Source organism: Lissotriton vulgaris, chromosome 1_1 (genome assembly GCF_964263255.1).
Source record: "Lissotriton vulgaris chromosome 1_1, aLisVul1.2, whole genome shotgun sequence".
Classification (NCBI taxonomy): domain Eukaryota; kingdom Metazoa; phylum Chordata; class Amphibia; order Caudata; family Salamandridae; genus Lissotriton; species Lissotriton vulgaris.
In genome coordinates, this window is record NC_141685.1 from 1,478,270,940 (window position 1) to 1,478,290,327 (window position 19,388).

Below are 19,388 nucleotides of genomic sequence, written 5' to 3' on the forward strand. Positions count from 1 at the left end.
TAAAATCACACACTGAGCCTATGAAATTTGTTAAAAAGGGTCAAACGAGGTAAAATCACAAACTGCATGTAGCAGAAAAGTATTTAATGCCTTTCCGAAGGCAAAATGTTCATTGCGGAAGAAAAAGGCAACGCTTGGGAAGAAAAAGCCTTTCATGCACAATTACCACAGCGAGTGCGACTGAAGAGAATCACCTTCAGCAAAAGCTGAGCATCTGATTGACAAGGTCTCTCATACCCGTAGCGGGAGAGATGATCTTGCAAAAAGTACAAACCACATTTGTAATAGGTCTTGTGAACCTGGAGAAGAACATTAAAATAATTTAGTGGCCTAAAGCAACATAGATGAACCACACAATTCTGAAATTGTTCTAACTTAGCCAGAGCAAAGTCAGGTACACCTAGGTACATAGCATTGGTGTAGCTTAGTCACAAAGAAAATACAAGCTGCACACTGCAGATGTCATTCTTTCAGTTGAAGGTCAAAACTCAAAGTTGGCATAGAGCAATATTGCCAAGATCTGTGGGTTCACATAAAGCTTGATCTAAGATTGTGTTGAGAGTTTATAATTTGGTGGCTGCCAGTAGGAGCATCACAGATTGGACAAAGTACTGGATATTTTCCAAAGATAAGTCTAGTTGATGAGTTCCATAGAAAAATATAGAATATACCTATTCCACCATGTTCTGATAACCTGGCTCTCCTGAGAATTACCAGAGCCCACTACAAAAAACATATCTTTAACGAAAAGGCCTCCTTTCTCCCGTCACAAATTGACCAGGCTAGAAACCGCCCCAGAGAACTCTTTAACATCGTTAAAAAACAAACTTCCTCTGGCCCTCCTAAATTAGTAGCCTCTCTGGAAAGATGCAAAGAAATTGCCAGACTCTTTATGAATAAAGTCAACAAGATCGAACTATCCTTCTCTTCCCCCCTCTCTCTCTCCCACCTCCCCTCAAACAACACACCCTCCCTAACATTCCTAATTCACTTTTGTCCTCTTTTCCCCCACATCTCGATCCCTCTCAACCCCTCCCTGCTCCATCAGCATCAATCAGAATCTTAATCTCATCCCCCACATTAAAAATGCATCCAAAAGTGCTCTTTTCACCCTTCACCACCTCAAAAAATTTTAAACTTTTATTCCAGCTGATGATTTCAAAATCGTTGTCCAATCTCTTGTCCTTTCCAGGATTGACTATGGTAACGTCACTATTACTGGCACCCCTAAAATCCATCTTGCACAGATTAAATCTGTTCTCAACCTAGCTGACATACTTATTTCTGACTCTAAAAGATTTGACCACATCTCTCCCGTCCTCAAAAATCTCAACTGGCTCCCAATTGAAGGACGATCCAACTACAAGATTGCTTGTAACACGCACAAAGCTCTTCACCAACACACTCCCTCTTACCTTTCAAGCAAACTACAAAAAGCAGGGTGATCCAGGTCCCTGAGGAGCACTAACTCCCTTGTCCTGATACCTCCTATACTAAAATGTAAAAAGACCCAATCACATGCTTTCTCTGGTAATGCTCCAACAATTTGGAACTCTCTCCCCCAAAGATCTCCGCTGCAACCCCTCTTACCCTCTCTTCAAAAAAAGACTCAAAGTACTTCTCCTCAACAAATATTGGGGTTCCCAATGTTACTGATTCTGACTAGGCCTAGGCGTCCGAATCGGCTACGCCCACGGAGTAGGCGTAGTGTTGCCTCCTACGCATTTTGCGTAGACAGCGCAGCCGGCAACACTACGCCCACTCCGTGGGCGTAGACGAGTCGGCCGCCACTCGCCTCCCTCCCGCCCTCCCCTACGTACATTATTTAAGCAAAATACCCTTAATAAAGCAAGTTTAAAGCGGTTACCGTGTCCGGGGCTCGTCCGGGGCTCCCTCTTGGAATAGCGTCCCTTCATAGATACCAATGCGCATGCGCGGCCGCCCGCGCATGCGCATTGGTATCCATGACGACGGGATTCTTAGAGGGAGCCCCGGACGAGCCCCGGACACGGTAAGTGCTTTAAACTTGCTTTATTAAGGGTATTTTGCTTAAATAATGTATGTAGAGGAGAGCGGGAGGGAGGTGCGTAGTGGGGCTACGCGGAGTGCGGGAGTGGGCGTAGCTTCTCGCCCACTCCGCGTAGCTCCGCGGAGCCCCACTACGCCCACTACGCCCGGGCCTAATTCTGACCCTGCTCACTCTTTCTCTTCTCTTGTTCACACCTCTACCCAACCCCTTTCCACTCTTTTCATATTCTCACTCCCCTTCCCGACACCCCCTTCTCTCTCTTTAACTTCAATATTCATTGTCCCCTTAACTATCTCTCTGTTTCTTTGCCCCTTACGCTCTTTTAATGCAATGTTTTATCTCATGTGAATTTTCTGCACATTGTCAATTGTATATTGTATCCTAATATGTTCACCTACCTTGTAAAGCGCTCTGATACTCTTGGGTCCAGCAGAGCTATATAAAACCTTTTAAATAAATAAATAAATGAATTACTATTTCTTCTTAATTGTTGTATTCTAGGGAGACCAGATTTTGGAAATAAAAAACGTGGACATTTCACAAAAATAAAAGAAGGACTACAATTTTACACCAACTGAGGGGCAGAGATTGACAGCGTTCATCATAAAAACACAAAACCAAGACACTAAGGGAATACATTAATTGCAAGTTTTATACCCATAAACAAATCTGGTAATTAAATTGCATTCAGATATGCTGTTAACTAGTCCGGCTTTGGGACACGTACTAAAGCTGCCTTCCTCTGTTTTCAGGCAACCCTCACTCAAAACCGGGATATGAGTGACATATGATGTAATCTGCCTGGCCAGGTGGTGAAAAATCAGGACGCCTGGTCACCTTATTGCATTGTCCGTTGAGACCAGCAACCAGATATTTTATTTGCATTTGGAAATAATGAGCTTGCAATCGTACCCAATAGTCTGTTTTCTTTGTTATCTCCCTATGGCGGGAGGTGGTATATTCAGTTCTATTTTAGGTACTAGTGCATTTAGGGTGATGTCAGCAGACCCGCATACCCTCATCTCAACAATACAATCAGGGCTCGAGTCGGGGTACCACGTGGGTGGACGACATCCCCCATTTTTATTTCCCAGGTGGACGCCGTCCCCCCTGCCAAATAGCGTGACTTCACTTTTTGGCCTCTCTGGTACGAGATCTGAGCTCACAGCATGCTGCTCACGCGCTGACTTGTCAGAAGCAATCGCATCTAAGGGGTGAGCGAAGGGAGGCAATGAGCCCGATGCTGCAAGCCACCTTTCGTGACGTCACTTCCTGTCATGACATCATTTCCGGTGACAGCGTCCCCCTACTTCTTTTTTTAGGCCTTGTGCCCTGAATACAATACAGGCCAAACGCTGAACGCACACTGATAGTAACGCAGAGGATGACTTTTGTCGTGTAACTGCATTTCGTACAATTGTTAAGGGTTCTTAACAGATAAAGATGTACTAACAAAGGCAGCTGTGCTCTTGTGCAATTAGTCATGCACTTGTCCTTCAATATTTTTCATTTTATTCATTACTTCATGAATGAAATGCTATTAAACATATGTTTGCCATTATTTTAATTGGTGAGACACATATTTCTTACTATATGCATACGTGCTTGCAAATGCTCACTGGGTTCTAAGTACCTCACTCCACCGGAAGGCATTAAATGGCAAGAAAAAATTAGCTTCTATGCCTGGGTAAAGTTAGAACATAAATTCACCTAATAAAGCACAACTCTTCCATACTATACCAGACTAGGAACGTGAGGGTATGGGAAATCAACAAAGAATGAGAATGTTATTGTAAACAAATGTAAGCGTCAAGGACAGGGATTACAGTTTCTTTTCTTCTGTAGACATACACATGTAGAAACATATTTTGCTTTCAATATCACAGAAGAACTCAACTATTTATCAAGGCTTGAGCTGTAGGTAGGCTTCAACATTTTAAGTTCCTTCTGTGAAAATGATACGCTAACCCTTATTCACTGCTAATCCGAGGGAAAACTGACTCTTTTTCTATGGTACCATTAATGGCAAAAGTCTCATTGATGCTTTGCGGGAAGAGGTAGCTGCACATGTTTGGGTAGATGGGATTTATTGACTTTTCCCCCTATATAATCACGAGATGCCAAGTTATTATAGTCTAAGTAATATAGAATGGTGGATAATCTACAGTTTATTAAGCAGAGTCATTTCAGTTACAAAGCCAGTAGCCCGTTCAATTCTCTCTTTCCTCTCATGTGTCTGTTGATAATCAGGCTTCAAGTATGCATGTCCATGTCTGAATTTTCTCTCACCATTTATCCACAATGGACCTTGGTCATCTATCCAGAAAGTATTAGTGTGAGCTTGTGCGACTGCTATCACACTGTTGTAGGGTGTCCAGAGCTTTAAAAACCAAAGACCAGGATATTAGAAAGGAGTAGAACTGCAAGTCACATCCACCAAGAGGGGCAGGATGACTTAAAAGATAGCGCTCACCAAAGTAGCGATAAGAGACAAGGAGGCACTATGGGGAATCAAAAAACTTTTTACACAGACTATCACACATGCTAATTAAAATTGATTTCAGAAAAGGCTGACACTTAATCCTGAACTGGAGCACGCAAAAGTGTGTCCACTTCACCCTGCCTTAAAAACCGAGATGAGCGCTGCATTTAGTGAAATCTGCAGTGGCAAGTGACCAAAATAGGGGTTATCCCGGCAAATCGGGGATGCCTGGTCACCCTACACTGCTGACATACGGGAAAGTCTCTATGAATGTAAATCTTAAGCAAGCAGGACATTTGCACACTACAATCAGTTCATATTCAGAGAAAATGAACAGATAATCATTTTTTCTGCTTATATGCACTGCACAGGTTGGACAAAGCAAAGGGCCTTATATGCAATGTATAAAACACAGTGTGCCAGATAAACAAAAATATATATATATATATAAATCCTTGCCTAAAGAGTTACGTCCATGTGTTCCCCCACACTACTCAGTTGGAACGAAGCAGTGGGAAAATTGGGGTTGGCAGAGAGTATAGCTATCCGTAGAGAGGAAAAAAAGAGGCCAAAGAAAGGAACCAATCGCTATGAGCTGGGATCATTTGCTGGAAACCTCCAAAGCTACTGACACTCATACTCCATAAGCCTCAGTAAACATCATTATATTTCATTTTTTTTTTTTTTTCATTTTTGTGAACCTTTATTGTGCACGAATAAGAGAACAAATACGGGCCCACAACCGTCAGGCCGGCCACGATACTTTTGACGCACAAGTGCAAGCAATACAGTTTCCCAGCGGCATCAGGTGACATAGCAACAATCAATTGACGTTAAACTGAATAGAATCATGCGCCGAGGAGTAGGAGCATTTAAGGTTAATTTTTAAAGTTTTTCGTTCTAAATATAAATCGGTGAAGAATAGGAACTAAGGAGAACTGAGTCCGTACAATAGCTTCACAACAGGAGCAGGCAGCACCATCACGTGTAAACAACAATGGAAGCGAACACCCCAGGCAGTATGGCGGTACAAAGTAAAACAACAAGATCATCAGCCAGCGTTTGCGCTCCACTTACAGCGTCACCCACTCCCTACTAACCCCTATCGCGGACCCAGAACAGAAGCAAGTTAAGAAAAGCGCAGAGAGATAGAAAAAATAGGGCCCATAGAAACTAAATGTAGAAAACTAAATCCCTCCCCCCACCCTACACTAATGCGGAGGCTACGGCCTACCCCCCCCGGCAGTGTGTCTGTCGCCCACTAAAGAACCCGAAATATAGACCAAGAAAAGGAGGAAAAGAAAAAGATATATTTAAGAGAAAAGAAAGAAGAGTTATAACACTTAGGATATAGGGAGTAAGAAGAGAATAAACTAATCTACGACTCCCAAAAAAAGGAAGGCGGGGAGGAGCCCACCCAATATCAGATCTCCCGGACTCCCCAGCCGTGAATAACTTCTACGCCGTGTGCAGCAATAAATTCGGAAGACATAAAACCAAAAGAGGGCCAAAATCAGGAACACCCAGATCCCCGGGCCAGCACAAAACCGCCACCCCATCAGCAAGAGTAAACAACAGGACATAGCAACTGCAATCTTAAGTGGGGAAGAACAGCACAAACAACGCAATCAACATATCAAAATGCGGTTCAGTCCGGGTCTCCGCTAGCCGATCAAGCAAAACCAGAGAGAAGAACACCGTCAGCCCTGGCCTGAACGTCGAAATCCCTCCAAGCATGGCCATCGCTGCGAGCACACCTCAGGCAGAACAAAGGAGCAAGATGGCCGTTCTCGACAAAGAAGAGGCAGAGGAGGAGGAAATGAGTGTCCCCAGTCACCAATAAGTTCAGTGTCCAAAATGACGAACTCCCCTTTCATCGCAGGATGACACACACTCCACCAATGTAGAGAAGAGGCTCCGGAGGCAAAGTTATCGAGTGGGGTCAGCAGCTGGAAGGTCGATAAGCGGAGCCCTGGTAGCAATTGCGCAGGCAGAGTCACAGTTCTTGAAGTGGAGGGAGACTTTGTATCTGTAGCCTCGTCGACAAGAAACTCCCAACATTGTTGCCAGGGACACGTCGCCCCTCCGTGCTCTCATGCTGCAACATTATATCCATTTCAGGAGTAGTTGGAGGCATCAGGGGGCCAGCCAGCCGCGGTCGCTTTATGCCAGGCGCAGTTCCCTCAATCTTCCACGCCAGCTCTCGGATGTTCCGCCGCCATGTTGCCCTTAGGTCTGCAAGGGCAACCAGGATGTCGCCACAAGTCAGGTCCCTCTGCAGTATCAGCCGGTCCGCACTGCGCAGCGATGCCCTCGGATCAGCCTCCCGCTCGAGGACAGGCAGGTCATCACATACTAGGGATAGGGGAGCAGCCATCTCTTCGTCCTGGAAGGCAGGCGCCATTGCCACCCCTTCAGCGAGTCCGCAATGGAGGGAGGGGGGCGACTTCGTTACCAAGAAACACAAGCGTTCGAACCACCGAAGAGAACGCGGCCCGCAGTCAGGGGGCCGCGCAGAATGAGAGCCCCCTCTCCCCTTGTTGATGCGGGTGGTCCACGGCTGAGAAGGCGCCCCAAGATGGAGTCCGCCCAGCTTGAGAGCAGCGTAGCAGAGGGAAGCGCCGCATGAAGGGCTCCAGCCTCGCGGGTACACACTACTTCGCCAAAGGGAGTCCCACTACAAAGGAAAGGGTCAACTCCGTCCACCTCCGTAATCGGCCACGCTCCCTAAGACACCGACACCTCCCCAGCTCGCCCTACCGGCTACGTCCCGTAGTGTCCAGCGGCGGCGATCGGCACAGGTTTCATGGACAGTGTCGGAGGTCGGCAAACGCTGCGAGTTCTTCACCAAAACAGCCGGCGGAGACCTCAAAAGAACGCAATTGACATCAGCGCGTTCATGTCACCGATTCAACACGGTGTAGGCGAGGATAAATGTCAGGATATCGATGCGAAAGCAGACGGCTTGCGGAGCCGGGAGCTCACACGTCCGTCCTGTCCGCCATCTTGGCTCCTCCATTATATTTCATTATTAGGCCCCTACCCAAAATGGAGAAATTATTCTTGCAGCCGAGACTCGGCAAATGCCAGGAGCAAGATTCTTTTTTCTAATCCCATTCAGCCCCAGAATATAAAACCCCTACCTAACTAGACAAAGATCACACTATTAGTGTTTATAGGCTAGGTTCTAGATACAGCCTCACTAGCTGGAACTTTAAAAAAAAAAAGATATCTTTTTATTGTTTTAGACAAAAAAGAAAACAAAACCAAACAGTTCGACCGGCTTGACAGATAATTGACAGATAAGACAGATCCAGTGCAAAAACACAGTGGCGACAAACACAAAAATAATACACATTACATAATTAATGACAGTGCAATCCTTGAACTGGGTCACGGGGACAACAGCTTTTCCTCCGGGGTGTGTACCGGTGCCACACAGATCCCTCCTCTATAAGCATTCCACCCAGACCACACCGCTGACCACTTTTTGGGGCATCCTCGTGTAGGGTATACAGTCTTCTCTCTGAACATGCACAATCAAGACTCCTCCCTCAGGCGGCCAAGGTGGGTGGTGCCTCTGCTCCCCATAGGCGAGCTATCTCTCGCTTGGCCACCATAGTCCCCAGTGTAGCCCAGGTCCTTTCCATACTTGTTAGATCAGTGGGACCCCACATGTTCAAGAGGCATCGCTTTGCCTCCGGACGAATGTTTAGGTGCAACACTTCCTCCATTACTTCATGCATCTCCGCCAATACTGTTGTATCTGGTCGCATTCCCAAATTATGTGAATGAAGGTACCTGTGTGCCCACACCGTCGCTTGCAGTTGCACCCGTCCCCGCTCCCCATATGGACTAGTTGTGGTCCTGTGATATATGTACAATGGAGTATTTTGAGTTGGACCAGTCGCAAGCGCGCCGGGATGGCAACATCCCTGGGTGAGGCTACTGTCTCCCGCCACTCCTTGTCATCCAATTCTAAGCCATCTCTCTCCCAGCACTCTCGCAGCCGCCCCAGTGGATCTGGAGTGTTGTTAATTGATTTCTTATAGGTTAGGGAGATTGCTTTTTGGGGGAGGTAGCAGTTGAGCAGATTGTCCTCTAATGGTGATGACTCTGGGGGGTTTGTACCCGTCTGTAAGGCAGTGGTCATGGCGTGCCGAATCTGTGTGTACCCGAACTGTTTTGTGGTGGAGAGTTCATACTGTTGCTGGAGCGTGGCAAAGGGGATCACAGCGCCCTTGATCCAAAGGTCACCCAGTTGAGATATGCCAATGAAGTCCCACTTATCAAACCCCTAAGTGGACCAGAGGCTCCCCAGCAGTTCTGAGTCCCACAGCGGCGTGGCCAGTGTGAGACTGCGGTCCCAACCAAGACTCTTATTCACGGAATGCCAAATGGTAACAGAATGTTTGGTGGGGCCCATGAGGGGCAGTGTCCGAGGTCTGGAATATAGGGATCTAATAAAAGTACCCCCAGGTCGCAGCCACCTGTCCATCCTAAACGCAGGGTCATCTGGTTGGCGATATATGCACTGATTAATAGGCACTAGGTGGGATGCCCAATAATACTTACGGATTTCCAGGAGACTAATGCCTCCGTCGTACCAGTTCAAGACCAGTTTGCGAAGTGCTATCCTGGGCCTCCCCTCCCATAGCAGCTCTCTCTGCAACCCCGCTATTTCCCTGAAGTATCGTGCTGGGACTGGATCTGGATAATTTTCTAGGGCATAGAGAAGCCGCGGCTGCGACATAATTTTAAATAGCGCCACTCTCCCCAAAAGCAAAAGCGGCAAGGCCTTCCAACAGGACAGGACACATCTCTCCTGAGGCGCTGCAGGGGTGGGAAAGGTTTAGTTCGTACCTAAGTTTAGGGTCAGCAGTAATAAAAATCCCTAGATAAAGGAAGCCACTTCTTACTGTCTGCATTGAGCAGTAGCTCAAGGGCAAGGGCAAAGAGCAGGGGGGACAGTCCCCATCTGGTCCCGCTTTGCAGCTGAAAAGGGTCTGATCGTTTATTATAGACTATCACCTGAGCCATTGGTGCCGAATAAAGGAGTCTTATCCATGACATGAAGACCGGCCCAAACCCCAGCTTGGCGAGGACCGCTAAGAGGTAGGGCCACTCCATGTTGTCAAAAGCCATGAAAGCATCAAGTAACACTATTACCGCTGGCTCCTCAACGGTGTCAACTCTGCCCAGCACCTCATGGACCCTACGCAGATTGAGGGGGGTGTTGCGGTGGGGGATAAAGCCCGACTGATCCTGGTGTACCAAAGGTGTGATCACCCGCGAGAGGCGTGTGGCTAGGAGTTTGGCGAGGATCTTAGGCTCTGCATTCAGGAGGGAGATCGGTCTGTAGGAAGTGCATTTGTTTCTGGGTTTCCCCTCTTTGGGGATGATGACAAGGGATGCAAGCCTCTGGTTAGGGAGAAGAACACCAACTTTTCTGCTCTCCTCAAACATGGAGCGGAGAAACAGGGCAAGACCGTCGGGCGCAGTTTGTAAAGTTCGATGGGCCGGCCGTTAGGCCAAAGTGCCTTTCCCGTTCGAAGACTCAGATTGGCTTGGGCTATTTCATCATTGGTTACGGCACTGTCTAGGAATTTAGCGTCCTCCTCAGAGAGAGTGGGCAAGCGAATATCTTGAAGAAGTCCCAAAGACTCCTCCTCGCAGAAAGGGGAGGTGGACTGATAAATTTTGTCATAGTGGGAAGCAAATTCGCGGAACTAGTTGGAATTTTTGGTGGTTTGTGCCGGCTTGTCAGCAAGGGTGGGGAGTTAATAAAAGTGTATATTACTGACTAGATCTTGATCCAGGAGAATAAAGCAATTATTATAATAGCAGGATGGGAAGAGGTACAATAGTAAGATGATGTTGGAAAACGAGGGAGCATCTGTAAGGCCTGCACAAATAACATGACTACATTTGTCCTTCACTGGGAACCAAACACCCAATTGTAGCACCTGACTCTCAGAGGGTAGCGTTGCAGAGCAGTCTGAGGCTTGCTCAAGGGAGGTGGTGTGGGCTAGTAATCGCCATTTGCAGGTGCGCAAAAATAACACTTAATAATTGATTGTCCAGTCTGTACTTTGCTTTATAAAAGTAAGAGTACATTTATAGTACACACACACTACTCAATACTATGCACCAATTTACAAATATACATAAGCTGTTCGAATTGCTTTGTGACATTGCATAACATCTCCACCCCTCAAGCAGGGGGGGGGGTGGGGTCTAGTACCACCACTCCCAAGTATGCATATCATCTTGCCCCCAAATGCGGGTAGTTGAACATAACCTGGAGCGTGGGGCCTGCGCACTGGCACCATCCCAGTGGCGACCTACCCAATTACCCCAAAAAGCATTAAAAAAGGGTTTACCTGCCCTGACTGTGCATCTCCTACTGACCATAAAGTATGCACCTCTATATCTTAGGGGCTAGCAGTCTGGGGTCTTCACCTAAATGCAGCAGCAAGAATACATGTTTACGCACACTTTAAAATGACAGCACTCAGCACATTTGGTTATCAATAGAACACCTTGCAATTACAGCCCCTAAAGGCATCACAGTTGAAATCACAGGATTACTGTCTATATAGCCAGACACCCTATCAGGAAGGTCCAACAACATAACCCCACTTTGATTGTGACATCTGCCTTACACCAGTACTTCACATTATACATGTGACCTTCAGTCCCTTTTGAAGAAATAACCTTTAGTAAATGCATTTTGGTGCAATTACACCTCTTCACCTCCAGGGGATAGCCTCCTCTTGACATTCCACCACTCAGACCTTCATCACTTGGTGTACTTTTCACAACATCCCTAGCTGTAGAACAAAGTTTCCAGCTTAAGAGATGTTTACATGCTGGCTGAGTCCTTGAGGGAGTTATTCTTTTACGTCCCTCAGACACTGAGAGTGGGATTTTTCATCTTCGTGCTGGGGAGACTGAGTTGCTCCTGCAGCTCCCCCAGCACCTGATCATTCATGTGGTGATGACCCCATCCTCCTGGGGCCACCACAGGCAAAGAACACAATGTCTGTCCTTGCAGGCCGGTTCTGGCCTGCAAGGCATTATGGGCTTTGTTGAATACTTGATGAGCGACTCTCCCACTGCTCCAGGGAGAGCTGCAATGTGGGCCTCCGGCTGCTTCTTGGGCCTCGTTGGGGGGCCCGGTCCCACCCGGACCCCAGGTGAGGAAATGCAGCTTGGGGAGCCCACCCCCGGACACTCTGCCCATTTTCAGGGGCCCAGTCCCACCCGGGCCCTGTCCAGCTCCTCATGTTCGGGTCGGGGTCCCGGTCCCACCTGGGACCCCCTCTTGCCTTTGGGTTGGAGGGCAGCCTGGGGAGCCCACCCCCCCGGCTGCCTCCACGTGGCTCGCACCCTCGTGTGCTGCCGCAGGAGCCAGCTGTGCACTACTGGTCTGCCCGCTCCGGTGGGCAGACACGGAGCTTCCCGCGGGAGCGTCCGTTCTACGGGGCAGTGCGACGGCACTCCCCTCACGCCCGCCTTCACTTTCCCCCCTCATTTTCACAGGGGGGTCGCACCGCACCCCCTGACTTCGCTTCTTCTTCGGGCCTGGGGATGGGGTCCTAGGGCCCTGAGCTCATTTTTGCAAGGGGGCGACCCACCTCCGGGGCATCTCTGAGACCGGCGGTGGAGCCCCACGCGCTTCGTTGTCAGTCTTAGGGGTCAAAGGTCGCCTACCTTCCTGGGGCCATATCTCTGATCTGCCCCATTTTCGCGTCCTATTGCTCCTGGTGGCACACCCCAGCCACTGGGAGCACGCTCCTTTGCCCTCTGGGTCTCCTAGAGGGTGCATTCTGCAGGGAGCGGTCTTCACTGGCTCCCTGTGCCTCTCTTCTCCCTGTGCAGAGGCCCCTGCTTCTGCGCACCGGTCGTGGGCTCTTCTTCTGGTGCTGTTAGGGCCCTGGGGGGCAGTCAGGGGGTCTCTCCTTCCAACTGCCCATTGCCAGGCTCCAGCACCTTCCACCTCCGCAGACCACACCCCAGAGAAAGCGTTCTTTCTGTGCAAGTACTTTTAAAAAGTTGAGTATGGGGCTGGAAGAAGTCTCGGTGTGTCCTATCAAACAGCGATACATCACTTCCCTGCTCCTTCCTTCTTGTCCAGCCTCTGGGTTGTTCAAAATGGAGTCGTCCAGTGTCTCTGGCCACATGGCCTCCCCTTCCCCCAGTGCTGCCTTCACCTTGGTTCAGCTTGGTGCCTGGCACCCAGTGACAGCAGTTGATGGATTGGCTTGTAGCTCCACCTACCTTTTCCTCCTTGGAGGGAAGATCTTCACTCGAGGAAGAAAGGTCATTAATCTAACCTGCCACGGCAAGACCCTAGCCAGGGACTCAGAGAAATATGCAGTTTTTCTGGACGACCCAAAAGCAGTACAAATATGACTTTGGACTCTGCAGAATACTTATGTTCACCTCCACTACAATGGACTTTAGTGCATGTCTGGAATCTGTAGGCCTTGTGGAAGTCATTTTAGCAATGGGCCCCACATCCCCATAGGGGAATAATGAAGTGAAAACACAGTAAAACACACTGACTTTTCTTGGCATGTTTATTCTAGTGTATAAAGCCTATTCCACGTCAAAACCCAATTTTGCATAAGTCCTGCCACACCATTCAATTTTTACCCGCTCCTGGACTGCGCACACTAGGAATCTCCCCTGCGCAGCCCCTACACATGTGCACACGCATGTACACATGTGTCTGCATGTAACCAGCCCGGTGCCCCATACTCCAGCTGCTACGCAGCAGCCTAGTCAAGCCAGGGGGACACCAGTAAAATCTCCATGCAGTCTCCTTCATTATGAGTTCACTGTGGGTGAGTCCCAGATTATGAGGCTCCCCACACTAAAATCTCAACACTTAGGTGATCAAAAAGCGAAAAAATTCTGGTGGCCCCTTGTGTCAGAACCACCTTCTAACAGATGACCACTGTTCAACTAGATCCCAAGGAGCTGGGACTATTAATGTGGTACAAGGCTCTGTTATGTTAAGAGTGTATTTGATGTATGTCATCATCATGTATATTTTTGTAATCCTGCCGTGCAGAAAATGTTTTCCGAAAACGTCTTTTTCATGTACTGTAACTGGAGAAAATAATTACAATTTGTTTTTTTTAAAAAGCGTTACGTCAATGTGTGGAGGCAGATTTACAACTTTTTAAGAGTAATTGTATAATCCCAAAGCCTTTTCAAAATGCCACATTAAAAAAAAATGTTCCTACACAGTTGAAATAGTGTCCATGTGGAGTAACTGCTTCTTTCATGCTTCCATTAATTGTGGAGGCATTCTCCTCCTGTTTATACCCAGTTATGGGGTTTACTATTGTGTCTGGGGAGTAGTACATCTCTAACCATTTCCAGGATCAGAAGAGGTCACAGAGTAATTTCGGAATGCCCACATGCTCTTGAGTTTGTGGCTGTTCCCAAACTTAACAGGGAAACCTCACCTGGAAACGACCACCATCCATCCCTCATGCACAATATGACAGCATCAGTGGGAAGAAAATGATTTAGGAGTGCAAGACCGCCTTTTGTGAATATCCTGCACTTTCAAACACTCACATTCACAAATATTACCTTTAATCAGGCTCAATATGTTTTTATTTTATGTTGACTATCATCCATCATGTTACTCATGTTTGTTAGAAGTTTCTGTAATTTTTCCATATTGTAATAAGTCCCTGTTTTTCTTGTCCAAATGATTCTATATTATTACACCTACATTTCTTCCATAAATTTAACAAAATAAACAACTCTCTATAGCTTGCCTTAGTTGTACTTACACCGCTCTACTAAACTATTCACCAATTACACCATTTTTATTTATAAAGTATCTTGCATGAAGGAAATTAGGAAATTATATCTCTGCACACAAAACTGGGAAGTTTCAATAAAAAAGTTGCATTACTTTATCCGTAGATAACCAATACTCCTACCCTGCTATCTTCAATTCAAAGAAATATTGCAGTGTAATAATTCCACCGGAAGGGGATTATCGAATGTAGAAGCATGCACAACATTTTAAATCTTATATAGTGTAGCTATAAACCAATAATTTATTTTATAAATATTTTCTTTTATAAGGAGCAGAGGGATTTTCTAGCTTGGATCTAAAACTAAAGGGCAATGGGTGAAGCGGATGACAATACACAAGAAACCGAGGCATCTAATCTCAGTCAAGTTACAGATCTGGAGCACAAATGGAGAATAAGCCATGGCAATCCAGACAGGAACACGTTCAAATCCATCCTGAGACAGTACCACCATATAATCCGAACCGCAAAAAGCGCAGGTCTGGAGGACTGCATCAATGCCAGTACCAACAGAAGCAAAAATATATTCACCATTGCGAAGGATTTTACCTCATCAGTGGCCGGCTCCAACCTGATCAACCCCTTACACAACCTTTGCATCAATCTCTCTTAATTCTTTAGCAATAAAAACACTGCTACCTAGAGCAACTTCCACCCGCAACTGGACATCGCCAAACGCCGCCCAACTGTATCAAAAGAGCCAATGGTAACCACATTGCCTGTCATCACCCCAGAAGAAACCACTGCCACCATGAAGTCAACCTATTCAGGGCTCCAGCAGACCCCTGCCCCACCATGCATACTCCAAAGGACTGCAACCCATCAGTGCCTCCAACTCTTTCACAATCGTCCCAGATGCTAGGAAGCATGTAACTTTTCTCTCATTTTTGAAGATACCCTCCGCAGACCCTTCGGTGCTCGCCAACTACAGTTCGATTTCCCTGCTACCATTCCAGGTCAAAGTCTCGGAGAAACGCCTCACCGATAACCTTAATGACCACCAACTCCTCAACATCACTCAGTCTGGTTTCAGATCCAACCATAGCATGGGAACTGCCCTCAGTGCTACCAAGGATGACATCTATCTAACAATAAAGGGTGTGGCTCTACATCAGTAAGGCTGAGCACTTCGAACCAGAACAACACACTAAATGCCAATACTGAGCAACGATTTCAACCACTTTGAAAAATGGCGCCTGACCAATGAAGCAATGTGACCATAAGCTCATCAGTAGCTTTTATTCAAATAGCACATGCTACTTTATGTTTTCATATTCCAAAGAAACTCACAAATACATACATAAACAACACAATTAATAGTTTTCACAACTTACAATTTGTATAAACCAACCTACATGCAGATTTCTTGAATACTCTGAACATACTTAATCCCACTCAAACTTACTCTTTTGCACTCCTTGCATTCAAGCCAAATGCATCACACACCCTCCTCATACAACCTACAATACGTTGGAATATGAAACCATAAAGTAATATGTGCTATTTGAATAAAAGCTACTGATGAGCTTATGGTCGCATTGCTTCCTTGGTCAGGCGCCATTGTTCAAAGCGGTTGAAATTGTTGCTCAGTATTGGCATTTAGTTTGTTGTTCTGGTGCCAAGGATGACATCGGCATGAATCTAGACGGAGGAAACAATGCATCCCTCATCCCCCTGGACTGCTCTGCAACTTTTGGCACAGTCTCCCACCCCATCCTCATCAAACACCTATGTAACATTGGAATCCAAGGACACACACTCTGATGGATCTGCTCCTTCCTGACAGCAAGGACCTGGACAGTCAGCCTGGTAACATACACCTTGGATGCCAGTGACCTCATCTGAAGAGTTCCACAAGAATAAGACGCCAGTACCCGGATCAAGTTCAATACCTGTATGACTAAAATCACTCACTTGATTAAGACCAACTATCTGAAGCTGAACACTGACAAGAACGAAATTGTGTTCTTCAGGAAGAGCAATTCACTGTAGGACACCACCTGGTGGCCAACAGAGCTAATATCGACTCCCACCACCCATGCCAAGAAACTCGGGATCATCAACAATAGTAAACTCGTCATGACCGACTAAGCCTATGCCATCGCTGCCTCATGATTCCAGACCCTGAAGATGCTGAGGAAGATTTTCAAATGGCTCCCAATCAGCACTGGAAAGCTAGCACCCACACCCATGTAACAAGCAAGCTGGACCACAGGAACACCGTCAATGCCGGAATCAACAAAAAACTCACCAATAGGTTTCAGGTATGGTCCCAATTGTGAACTACCTGAAAGCTTTTCTCTAAGCAGAGGGGTCTGTAAGGGTTGTTTACTTGATCCTCTCCTTTTATACTCTAAACTATTGGATTAAGATGTTGTCTGGACTATGCACCTGGATTATATTTTTAATTTATACTTCCTACTGCATGCAGACAATGTCCTCTTAATATGTGGAATGGCTAATGTCCTAAAATGGTTACAAGTTTCCTATGTAAATCATATTGACAGTTTAGATCCAACAACCAGTTTTACTCAATCTATTTTTTAACAGTGGGCCGAAGTCTACTAAAATGAGAACTTTCTGAGTTAATGGCCAAATGCTGATGAAAGCTCATTGGATTCTTATCTCCCAGGATGTTTTGGCAATACACAGAAATGGGGAAATCGTTTGTATCACAGAAGACTGGAGTTTATAAACTCGATGGGCTAGTTTCTCTGCTTCCAAGACAGAGACAAAACTCTTAAAATAAATGTAAAAAAATTATATTAGGAAGTGTATTACAGTTGCTTCTTATGGATCTCCAGTTTTTTGCTCTTTTTTGTAGAAACGTTTTTGTAGAGACTCATTGGTTTTCTCTGGCTAAAATTGTTTAGGCAACAGGGACTAGAATTTTTTTTTTTTTTTTTGTTGAGGTATTTATGTAGTGTGCTATAGTGCCTGGGGTTGAAGCAGAACACTTTACATGGGAAATATATGACATGAATCAAAACATGGGTTACAGAAGTGTAAAGGAGGCGTTTTCAAAAGCACTAACAATGGCACAGTACAAGAATGGGATTGAGGTAAACAGAGAAACATCTGTTTCAGGAGTAGCATGTTTTGAGTCAGGTTATGGTTGATTGCCCTTTGCCGGATTTAGAGTCAATGATTTTTGAAACACTTGGCCGATTACTAGCCCCCAAATTACTTCCTCCCTACAACCCATTATGTTGGAGGTCCAGAGTACAACATAAAAGAACCAGCACTGTTGTGTTTATGGATCTTTCAGTTATTATGTACTTCTGTGCGGAGACTGAAGAGAACCATCATCACTCCAATTCAGAAGCTGGTGGGCTATGCTTCTACAAGAAGCAGCCAGGGAACTTATTTTTATACTGGAATCAAAACTATGCGACTGGATAAAATGACAGCTGTCTTTTTGCAATTCTGGGTGAAAAACATTTTAAAAAATCTAAAAGGTGAATTATTTATATATCTCAATTTCATGGCTGGTTCAGTGCACAATGTCAAGACTGGTAGCTTCATTCGACATTATGATGGTTGTGTAATTGCCACTGTTGGCACTCTTTTTCTCAGATTTCTGTTTTGTTGGTCACATTGGGAGAAATATGTTACCAAATGTAGCCCAGTCTGAAGAAGTATGGATATTGCAGTGAGGGACATGAGCCTCCACATAGTCAAATATGAACCATTTCTAATATAACACAAACAATTGATCATTCAAATTGTACTATTGTGCTCATGTGCCACGGACAGGGTGCATGTACACCAATATTTAAGAGCATTGCGATCAATGCCAAAGAAGCAGAATTAAATATATTTATTGCTTCCATCCACCCACTCTTAACCTCTTACGAGCATACCAGGATTGTTAGTCCAGAAATGTGACCAACTGATTGCATGCAGTGTGAGTCACACAACACGAAGAGCAACAAAGCACAGAAAGTAAATACACCTTGTTCTGCTTTTCTAAACCCCATGTGTCTGAAAATGTAATCAATGTGTATGCCAGGAAACCCTTCACCCAGCCATTAATCAGACACCTGCAAAGAACACTGTCCTTATGCTTAAATTAAAGATCATTTACAATTGATACAGAAACCATTATTCCTCACACAAGTGCCAGCAAATGTACGTGAGTTCACATCAGTATACCACACAATGGTACTAATGTCGGACAAAAATATACTAGTTAAAAATATTATAAATACATTATCAAGCAAGGATCAATCATGACAGTTTATTCAAATTTTTGTTTAGTGTGTCCAAACAAGTGAGATAGTTGTTTAAGTCCCTACTGAGGATGTAAGACCGCCTTCACTGTAAAGAGTTCAATAGCTAATTTCTTTAAACTAGCTTATTATATCAATACGATATGTTCAAATAGTAGAAAAAAATTAAGAATGTTGAGAGTACCTTATAACAAATAGATAATCAAGAAGTGACAAAAATCAGAAAGAGAGTTTAAGGGTACAAAAATGTGGAAGGCAGAAGATATGGTAGAAGATAAGGCAATCCCATGAAGAATGCGCAAAACTATGACTTCTCAGAGGAGTGTTGAGAAGTTGTACGCAGGACCTAAGAAGAAGAATAAAGTAGGCAGAAAGGGTCATATAAGGAAACAAGAGAGGACAGATATTGAGGAAGCATGACCAATGATGCATCTGAAGACAAAAATAAGAAAACACAAAAACATTTTTTTAAGGGAAGCCAATGAAGAGAAGTAAGTGAGGGAGAAGTGGAGTAAAAAGAGAAATCCGAAAGAAGTATGGAAAATGGATTGAACAGGGTCTGGTACAAGACTACATTGTAAGAGCGAAGAGCGATCCTGCATACAAGAAAGTAACAGAGTAGAAATGATAATTTTATTACTGTGAAAACTAAAATAAGATACACTGTATGCGTTTGCAGAGTTGGAAGCAGCAGTAGTGTGCAGTGGGAAAAAGGTGTGAGTCAAAGTATGGAGAAAGATTAAAAATAATGCAGCGTTTGTGAGCAGAGGGTGAGAGGAATGTAAGTGGGGAAACAG

The 19,388-nt window shown here is 45.5% G+C and overlaps 1 protein-coding gene across 3 annotated transcripts in view; it reads right to left on the minus strand.

Moving 5' to 3' along the window:
* The window catches only part of MAGI2 (membrane associated guanylate kinase, WW and PDZ domain containing 2), a 2,816,921-nt gene that overhangs the window by 1,515,722 nt on the left and 1,281,811 nt on the right, over window positions 1–19,388 (minus strand). The gene's annotated exons all lie outside the window — the stretch shown is intronic.